Here is a 10232-nt window from a genome sequence, read left to right as displayed (position 1 = left end):
TCCAGAGTCCCACAGTGAAACCCTAGTTCGTTTTGAAAGATTTAAATTAGGACGAAATATTCTCTACGCGTGGCTGACGATGATGAAGTGGTTGGGTTGTCATTGTCCGTCCTTGGAAGTAAAGCGAATTTTTTATTAGACGATAGTCTATAAACGCTCTTTTGATGCCGTTCATCCATGGTGATGAACGGCGTCAGGCAACCATGACTGGACGGCTTACCCCTTCGACGCAGCTCACAAAATTCTAGAGCCATTGACGCCTGTGATTAACAGCGTCTATCTTCTTCCAAAGGATGAACGGCTGAGACAAAAGCAAACAACATTAATGTTTAATCAATAAAATATTGATTTTGATATTTTAATATTTAAAAAAATGTTTTTATTGAAATATTATTAAAAATAAAGAAATTAAAAAAAAATGACACCTAAAATTTGAGAATTAATAAAAAAAAACACCAAAGTTTTAGAAACTAAAAAAAAACTAAACAAAAAAAATATTGTGGTTAATTAAAAGGCTCAACAGTTCATTAGAATTATCATTTTACCCTCACCATCATATTTTCAACAATGCATATATAAAAACAGTGAAAGTCTTTTTAACTCTCTTAACTCATCTTGGCTAAATGGATGAAAGTTTGTTTTTGGTAATCAGTGCAAAAATTTAGATGTATTTTAAAAAATTTCAAAACTTAGGTGGGTTTTTATTAATAACGGGTGTGTTTTTGAAAAAAATTAAATAATAAAAATAAAAAAAGTAATTTTCAAAACACACCTAAGTTTTTAAAAATTTTCAAAGAAGACTTAAGCTTTCTTATAGTTAATCAAATTCCTCAAAGAGTTATCTTTTGTGAGAGTTGCTGGTAAGTACACAACAAAATTACTTTGGTGCGACAAGGAATGACACCCATGAGTTTCGAATGCACATAGAAATTTGGTGGGCTTCTATAAAAGAAAGGTTTTATTGTGGAAAACACGAGCCAGCTCATTGGGTTATAGGAATTTGGTGAGCTGCTATAAAAAAAAAAACAGTTCTATTGTGGAAAAGAAAGAGAGGGACAAATCAGTAAATTTAAGGTATTAATCCAACACAAGTCAAAGATAACCCAAGTTAATTTGATGGAAACTTGTTTTATTTTACAGAGAGAAAACTTGGGTATGTTTTAACATTTTCAAAAAATTTGAGTGTTTTTTATTATTAGCAATAATTTAGGTGTTTTTTTTTTTAAATTTTCCATATTTAGAACAATGGTTGTACGAATCCATATGCCGATGAGGCATGGTGAGGGATGTAAACAAAATGGGTTTGGGTTCCAAACCCCATCAAAACTTAGGAACTGATTAATAATGGGATGTAGGTTTGGTTTTGAGTTTTGCATTCAAACCTGAACCGGAATCCGACAAAGCTCGAAACTCGATTAAAAGCTTATCTGATTAAGTGTAAATGTTGAGTTTTAAGCTATTCAGTTCTGGTTTTAGTTTTATCTAATTTCATCCGAACACGAATTCTGAACCGAACCTGATTAAGCCATACCCGGCTAACTCAGATTTGGTAATGCCTAAATTCAACCCAAGTTTGGCCCATTTGCATCCCTATGAAAATAGAGTGACCATTCTTACATAATGAACTAAAAAAAATTATCAAAAAATGATTGTACATTATGGCAAAAGTGACACATTTTTTAAAATGCCCCATAATTTTTACTATTCTCTCGTGTCCAAAATCACAAATATTCGGTTTTAAAAAGTCATTTTTACCCTTCACACGTGCAGACTTCTTAAATATATATGATTTTTCTCTAAAATATGTGATTGTTTTTTGTAGAACAGTCTTTGTTCTCAGATCTGAAGCTCTCTTATCCGATATCGAAAACTTGTATTTTTATAGTCATTGGAAAGCTGAGATATATGCTTGTAACTTTTCAATGCTATCAAGATCATCTTGATCCGATGAGCAGTTTGAGAGAAACGTCCTCTGAAAACAACATTTTAGTTGTATCACACCCTCTAACTAAAAGGTAAATTCATAAAAAAAATTTGCGGACTTCACAAAGTTTACATAAAATATAAAAAAACAATGACCAATATTTGCAAGGATAAAGAAGTTCACATAAAATATAGGAGAGGACGAGAAAGTTTACATATGTTTTATGCGAAGACAAGGAAGTCCACATATATTTTATGCGAGGATAAGAAAGTTCACATATATTTTATATACACTTCGTACGGTTTCTGATAAAATATATACATACTTCTGCATCTTCACATAAAATACATGCAGACTTCCTCATCTTCATATAAAATATATGCAAACTTCCTACTCTTCGCATAAAATATATCTAGACTACTTCATCTTTGCATAAAATATATGTGAACTTTCTCATCCTTGCAAATATTGGTAATTTTTGCCTATATTTTATGCAAACTTTTTCATCCTCATCCAGTGGTGTAGCTAGGATTCATGTGTGTGTGTGTGTGTGTGTGGGGGGGGGGGGGGGGCGCAAACAGGGGTGTAGCAAAAAAAACAAATTTGGTGTGATAGTCAGGGGTTCGAGGGCAGCGCCCCCCAAAAATTTTTTTTGGAGATAAAATAAAAAATGGCTACAATTATTAATAAAAATATATTTCATATGGACAAATCAAACTATTTGCTGCAGTCAGGGCTGGGCTGGGATTGGGCTACAAAAATGGATAAAAATCTATTTCATATGGAATCAGGGTTGGGCTAGGACTAGGCTTTTAATTTTTTTTTTTAACTAGATCGGGAGGCAGGACTGGGCTACAGCCCAGTTCTGCCCCCCCTCCCTCCCCCAGCTCTGCCTATGTCCTCATCTATATTTTATACAGACTTTGTAAAGTCTACAAAAAAATTGTGTGAATCTACCTTTTAGTTAGAGGGTGTAATACAATTAAAAAATCTACCTTAAAGAATACATTTTTCTCAAACCGCTTAACAAATCAAGGTGATCTTGTGGCGTTAAAAAGCTAACACATTGATCTATCTTTGTCCTTTTTGTTCTTTTTCTATATTTCTGGCACAAGTGTTCAAAAAATAGTGTAGAACAAAAAAAAAACATAATTACGCTTGTTCTTCTCTTCTTTTAGGAACATTGTTGGGGTTGTATCTTAGTGTTTGTTCATTGGTATCCAACGAATTAGGTGTCATTGTAAAGGTATTTTTGTCTAGTTTTTTTGCTTTTTTATTCTTTTCTATTTTTTTTTTCTGAATTCTTTATTTTTTGGTCAAAACATCCTATAGAAAATAGATTGTTAGGTTGTTCAAGTCTACATAACATGCTTCTATTTTGATTTTGGAATTTATAAACTAAAACCCTAGAGGGATTTTCGGTTCTAACTCAAAACAAAAAAGTTATAGTTATGTGTCTTAGCTTTCCAACGAATATAAAAAATATAAGTTTTTGATGATGTAACCTAGGGATCTTGACTTGACGCCCACCCTTACCGGCAGAGAGAACTTATTTCGAGTTTTGAAACTGCAAATTCATTGTAGAATACATCAAATCTCAAATTCTACTTAGATCTTGACCGTTTTTCGATTGTAGGATGCATAGAAGATTCATTCCCATGCATGGATCATGTACCCTACCTCGTACACAGATCCAAATTGTTCCCTACCTCAAAATAGTTCGGTCTACGAGTCCTTTATCTTCACCAAATCATATTGTCCATAAGCTCCACTACCAATATAAGTACAACCCCACCTCCAAGCCTCATTGGAGGTCTGAGCCTACGATTTGAGGAAGAAGAGGGCAGAGAGAGAGGAAGGGTCGAAATTGAGTGAGAGATTTTTTCATCTTCTTTTATAAATTTTTCTAGAGTCCTACCTCTATGAGAACTCTATCTTTACAAGAGGCTTACAAACACGAAGACTCAATTGAATTCGATGTTTAAATAGTCAATTTAATAGATCTCAAAATGTAGATTATTGTGGCAGTCTTCAATTTAATCATACATGCATGGATCGTCTGAGAAAAATAGTTGATACCGAGAATATTGATTTTCAACTTGCAATTAAGCATGAACTTTGACCACCAATAGAGCACTCAAATCAACACCAATTCAAACATATAGATAGTCGATCTTGATGCCATCAAGATAACGAACGCTAAGGTTGACTCTGATTTAATCGGTGAGTTATTGCTCAACCAAATTTTTTGCCGAAACAACAATGATATTGTTCGGAGCATCCAAAACTCCAATTAAGGTTGTTTAATCACCTAAATCAAATCTGAATTCACTTAAATTCAGATCCAATAAAATTCTAGACTAAATTCATATTGAATCCAACTTAAATTCATATTGAAATTTAAATTACATTTAGATTCATATTCAAATTGAAATTGAATTTCACTTTCACTTTTTAATAAACGTTTAATAAACCTGTTTATTAAACAAGTCGGGTTCGTGTTAGGGGTATGCCAACCCGCCTGACCCGTTTAATAAACGGGTTAGGCAGGTGGGTCGACCCGCCAACTCGTCTGCCAACCCGTCAACCCGCCAACCTGACCCGCCAACCCGACCCGCCAACCCGATCCGTCAACCCGCCAACCCGACCCGCAAACCTGAGAACCCGTTTACCCTACCCAACCCATTTATTAAATGGGTTGGCGGGTCATGTCGGGTTACCTGTTTATTAAACGGGTCGGGTTCGTGTTTGCCACAGCCGACCCGTTTAATAAACGGGTCGGGTTCGGGTTGAGGTATGCTGACCCGCCAACCCGACCCGATTGCCACCCCTAGATAGCCCTACACACGGTCAAACTTATTTGTTCATACTTCTAGAATAAGGGTAAAAATAGTAATTTTATTTTACTAATTACAAGAGTAAAATAGTAACTCAGCATATGAGATAGGTTAACTCAAGGACAACCCAAGCTTTAGTTTATGATTGACGTAATTTGATTAAATAAGAAAACTTTCGTAGGCATTTGCAAACTCTGAAACTTTTGGTGTGCTCAATTTTTTTGGGGGTATTTGAATTTTTTTAGAAAAAACAAAGGCAGTACACCTTTGTCCTGCATATAAAAGCAGTAGGGCTTAAAAGTTAACAGCAAGAGTAGAAAGTGCATGTGGATTAGAAAAAGAAAACATTTACCACCTAATGAGCTTGGAACGATAATTGGGGGGAGTCATTGCATATGTGAATTTAGAAAAAGCTCAGTGAGACTAAAATATTCATATTTAATGTCATAATCAGTCTTGTTTTTTTTATAGTGAAGCTAAATAATGTCTGCAATTACATTCGAACTTGTTCATTCAAAAAAGACATTCGAACTTGAAACTCCTTCATTGAGATGGTGAAATTAACCGGTGTGACCATCTTATTCTTGCAGCCATAGTCATTCTTTCTAGTTGTTAAAAAATGAAGCTTTCAAGCTTAATTTTCTGGTCGACATTTCTACCAATGTCTGAGGCATTTTCAAAGATGCAATATTGACAGCTTTGACAATTGTACGCAAGTATTGGAAGAAAAGAGAGTTCCCATGATGTAGTCAAATAAACATCATAATCCACAAGAGTGACAATTTATGAATTTAGGGCAGTTTGGAAGCCAGAAAAAAAATTACAAGAAAAAAAAATTTGTCTATGAGAAGTTTTGATATGATAATTTTTTTTAAATGAACATGAGAAAAATGTAAGAAAAATGAGAGAATAAAGAATGATAGGGGTGGCAGTGGCATAGGATGAAGAGGAGGAGGTGGATATATGGTGGCGATGGTGGTAGGCGGTTCTGAGATATGGATGATGATGGTTAGATAGTGGGTAGTGGTGGTGATGGTGGGTGGTAGTGGTGAGATGGGTGATGGGGAGTGTAAATCAATATTTTCTCTTGATAAATTCTTATAAAAAAATTGTATATTTTAGAAAAAAAATTCAGAGAAAAATTCCCTCTTGTTTGAAAAGGTTGGAAAAAATGCATATTTTTTTTCTTCTTACCTTCATTTTTTCCACGTCTTTCTCACTTTCAAACATGCCTTTAATGTTTCATAAAGAGACCGAAAATGCCCAAAATAGAAGATACTCAGAGAAAGTAGAGACCAATAGAGCTTTTGCACAATTTCATTAGTCTCTCTCTCAATTAGCATACAAGGGTAGACTGCCTTGAATTATTTCTTCATAAGCATATAATTTATATAATTTACTTTTTTTTTGGATAATCTAAGGAAACCACCCCTCACCCTCCAATCACTGGCCGGCCTAAAACCCTTGAGGGTCTCCCTGTCCACTCGTGAGTACACCCAGCTTCAACCTTGAAGCAAGGAATGCATATCTTTTACTTGGCCGGATGTACTTCTAGCATTTATAAAGGAAAATTCAAAACATTCATATGTGGATCCAATATCTAAATATTAAACGTTAACAACAAAGTTCAAACAACCTCCAAAGAGCAAATTGGATCCAAAAGCATCCTTAAAGTTTCTTCAAGGTTGCTCTTGGCCCACATCAATCTCCTTTGGATCTTTAATGTGTGAAAGCAGGTTCTCCGTGCAAACCCATGCATAGCTTCCCACCATAGCAAGAAAAGTCCCTCTTGCATTGATTTTAGGGAGACTTACCTCTCATGTTTGCATCATTAGCTGGAGACCGTGTTCGTCAAAGTCCTTCCTTTTAAGGGCCTTTATCACACTTCCGCCCAAGGAAAGCTTCTTTCTTTTGAAAGGCGCACCTAGAAAGGAAAGTGCTTTCCTATGGAAGGAGGTATGAAAACCCATTTTTAACAAGAAAATTAACTTCTTCCATTTTATTATGTGGACTCCACGTTATATTTTATTTCTGATGAAGATGTTTGTTTCAATCCGTTTAGGAAAGAGGCTCTCTTTTCCTATGAAAGAGTGTACACTTCATAGGACAGTGCTTGAAACAAACACCTCGTGTTTTGTCATGACACGTGAATGGGGATGTTAGCCAAGGGAAATTCCAAGACTTAGAATCAAACCAGGACAGATCAGCGGATTTGACAAAACACAAATTTGTGTTTTGAAATCACTACCGTCCTTCATTTCAATCACCACCGTTCATCGTGCAGGCAGTGGATCAACCAAACCAAAAAAGTGCAGATGTCATCGTTTTACAATGAATGGTGGTGATTGAAGCGATGGAGGGTAGTGATTTCAAGGCGTAAAACGTTTGTGTTTTTGCCAAATCATTTGATCCGTTCTCGTCCTCGAATCAAACACCGACTCCCGACTTTTAGTAATGTCCTAGTCAAACTAAAACAACGGCATTATCAACTGTATCAACTATCAATCCTGTTGACATATTTAAACCAAAGAAAAGAAGAGGAAAGAGAAAGATAGGTATTGGACAAGGTCTCTACCCCCACCTCATTTCAAAATCCTTCCTTCTATCCCAGCTTCTATTTCACACGGGTTTTGAATTTAACCTCTGTCCCTGCCTTCATCTTCGTTTCATGTCCTCCGTCCCCGATCCAAACGGGGTGAGGCGGGGCAGGAGAAAGTGTAAGTCCATCCCTGCATGGGTTTTGATTTTAACCTCAATTTCCGCCTTCATCCCTGTTTCATGTTCTCCATCCCCGGTCTAAACGGAGGAGCGAGGCGGGGCTGAGTATGTTTCCCCCCATCCACTGCCATCCTAGAGATAGAAGATTTACATTTTATAACACACTGCCCACTGTTACAGATAAAGATTTAACTTTTCTCATTTTACTGCTAACCGTTTTCTCCTTTGGTTAAGATTTTGTAGGATGTGAAGATGAGGCTGGCGGATCCTGCTCGCTGTTCACGCTCCTTCTGTTTTGAATGGGTTGAGATGAAATGGCTGAGCTGAACAATTGTATTTGTAACAGCATATGGTTGAGATGAGATGGACGAGTGGTCCTGCGTATCACTTGTAACAGCTTGTGGTAATCGGGTAAGGTGGTGTGTTGGATCATGTCCGATAATAATATTATTTGCCTTCTAGTCGGAAGAAAGCAGCCAGATATATGACCATTAAATGCACCGGTCAGAGGGCCGGCTGGCCTTTTTTGTGATTTGAGGCCACCGCTTAGGAGGGCCTCAAAATTTTGGAATGCAGTGATAAGATGCAAACAGAGAACCTTTAGACGTTATTCAGCCAACCCAACCAAAAACTTGATAATAGCAGACGTCTCACAAATTTCTACAGTAGTGAGGGGTTTGGACCAACATTAACTAATGAAGCACAAAAGAATGTGAAGAAATAAAAATAAAATAATATTGTACTAGGAAGAACAACACCATGATCCCTTGGTTGAAGGTTCATTCTCGTTTCCTTGTAAGACCATAGTCATACCATTTTCTGTTATTGTTGGGTTTTGAAGAGAAGGAACTTAAAAGTTTTTCTCGCACTTACACATAAATGCACTAAAAAAGAAATAATATTTTATTGAGCAAATGAGATGATATCCAACACAAGAAGGATGACGGCTTTATATAGAGCACCCAAAAAGATGTACCATGTCCCTTCAAAAGGTTGCACATTTTTAAAAGAAACCTAATACCTTTTGCTAAATTTCAAAGAGACATAAAGTTGCATCCTTTCATCAAGCAAGGTGTCTCTTTGAAAATCTAAAACACCTCTTCCCTTTACTTTTGGATTTGAATATTACAAATTACTAATTTAGATATTCCTCTTTAATTTGTAATCACTACAAGAAAATATGAAATTAGCGACGGAAGTTAGCGACAAAATTATTTCGTCGCTAACTAGCGACGGATTAACGAGAGAAACAAATCCGTCGTTAAAATGAATAATATTTACAAAAATAGCGACGGAATAGATTTCGTCGCAAATGCCTTGGCTAATTAGCGATGGATTTTGCGACAAAAAGTTTTGTCATAATAGTCGCGCCATTCTGCGACGTATTTTGCAACAGAATATATTTTGTCGCTATTTAGCGACAGATTTGGCGACGAAATAAATTTCGTCGCTATTTTCGTATTTTGATTTACGACGGCGTAGCAACGGAATAATTCCGTCGCTAAGTCGTCGCTAAATGTCGCGTAAATCCCTAATCCCAGCCCTCTTTCTCTTTTCCTGTTTCGCTGCCTCTTCCATTGCTCCCGCCCGCCGCCCTCTCCCTTCTGCCGCCTGTCGGCCTCTCTCCGGCCCCCACCGTCCACCGCTCGCCGACCGCCTCCCGCCGCCGCCCGACGACACGCAGGTAAACGTTTCCGTCGATAGGGGGTCGACACCCTTGCATTTCCGTCGGCAGGGGGTCGACCCCCCTGTGTTTCCGGCAGGGGGTCGACCCCCTACGTTTCCAGAAGGGGGTCGCCCCCTGCGTTTCTGGCAGGGGGTCGACCCCCTGCATTTCTGGCAGGCAGGGGGTCGCCCCCCTGCATTTCCGACAGGCAGGAGGTCGACCCCCTGCGTTTCCGGTAGGGGGTCGACCCCCTGCGTTTCCGGCAGCAGGGGGTCGACCCCCTCTGCGTTTCCGGCAGCAGGGAGTCGCCCCCCTGCATTTCCAACAGTGTGAATCTCTGATGATGAAAGAACTTTTTTCGATTATAGTTGGAAATTGGAGTTGTATTTCATTTTTGTCATTGCAATTGTGCTGGCTGTGGTGGTAGGTTTGATGTGAATTTGAGATAATTGAGGGGTGGTTTTTGATCTTTGTTGGAAGTCTGATTGGTGTTTTATTTTCATGCACGGGACTAAGGTCACTCTTTTTTGTGCATGGAGAACTATAAAATGTAGCTTTATATAGGAAAGTTATGGCTTTTGTCTAGTGTGGGTTATACTTGTGGGCAACAGAATCCAGTTTGATTTCTTTGTTTTCACTTGGAGTGCTTACACATACGTATAGTTTAATATATGGCTATGCGGATAAGTATAGCGGGTGAGATAAAGGATTGTTGTTTGATTGCCCAGAATGTGGTAACTATGTTACTTGAAGCATTTTTTCTTCCCCCTTTTTCAGGTTTCTTTCATCCACACTGTTTATTTTTAATCTTAAGTGTTGTTAGATCTGTTTGCCAGTGACTGTAATGCAAGATTTTGATTTTGTGAATTGGTATTATTTGTTACAGCAGGTTGCAGTTTTAAGACCAGGGGAGTACCCAGAAAGAGTTGGTGAGCCTGTTTGCCAGGTACATCTTTTCCATTTTGTTTAATGTATGTTAACCTCATTCATGTTTTGGTATATATAAACACCACAAGACTTATTGTGTTTCTCCTTATTGCAATACTTGATATGAATGTTTTGAATGTATTATAATACTTAATGCGAA

Source organism: Nuphar pumila, chromosome 11 (genome assembly GCF_984573655.1).
Source record: "Nuphar pumila chromosome 11, dmNupPumi1.hap1.1, whole genome shotgun sequence".
Lineage (NCBI taxonomy): Eukaryota > Viridiplantae > Streptophyta > Magnoliopsida > Nymphaeales > Nymphaeaceae > Nuphar > Nuphar pumila.
The sequence above is the reverse complement of the archived record's forward strand: the minus strand, read 5'-3'. Positions refer to the sequence as shown.